At 44.0% G+C, this 445-nt stretch overlaps 1 non-coding gene across 1 annotated transcript; it reads left to right on the top strand.

Moving 5' to 3' along the window:
* The first annotated feature begins 278 nt into the window (after positions 1–278).
* trnav-aac (transfer RNA valine (anticodon AAC)) lies at positions 279–351 on the top strand. Its single transcript has one exon. It is a non-coding gene; the product is annotated as a tRNA-Val (tRNA).
* Positions 352–445: the final 94 nt, after the last annotated feature.

A 445-nucleotide genomic window follows, 5' to 3' on the forward strand; every position in this document is an offset into this window, starting at 1 on the left:
GTCTCTGTTTCACTCTGTTCTGTTTGTCTTAACACTAAACCATACAGAATGGATGGTTAAAGCAATATCCATGCTTACTTATAACTTTATTGTCATGAACGTCTCACAAACATGTCGTACTGGCCAGCCTCACTCTTGTACAGTGTCACACTCAAATATGTCCCCTGAAACCGGGCGCAAACAGTAGGTTTTGTCGATCGTGCTAATTCAATTTTTTCTTGATTACTAATATCGCTCAACAGGGTTTCTCCTATTTACCCGACCGCCAGAAATGTGTAGTTTCCGTAGTGTAGTGGTTATCACGTTCGCCTAACACGCGAAAGGTCCCCGGTTCGAGACCGGGCGGAAACATTATTGCGAGAAGTAGATGGTGATTATGGGATTTCTGATGCCTGATTGGGGCCGATGTGTCTCACATGTAGCAGTGTTGTTGAACTACACAGAG

Source organism: Seriola lalandi, unplaced genomic scaffold, assembly GCF_002814215.2.
Source record: "Seriola lalandi dorsalis isolate HSWRI2012SDOR001 ecotype SW California unplaced genomic scaffold, Sedor1 jcf7180001995028, whole genome shotgun sequence".
NCBI lineage: Eukaryota > Metazoa > Chordata > Actinopteri > Carangiformes > Carangidae > Seriola > Seriola lalandi.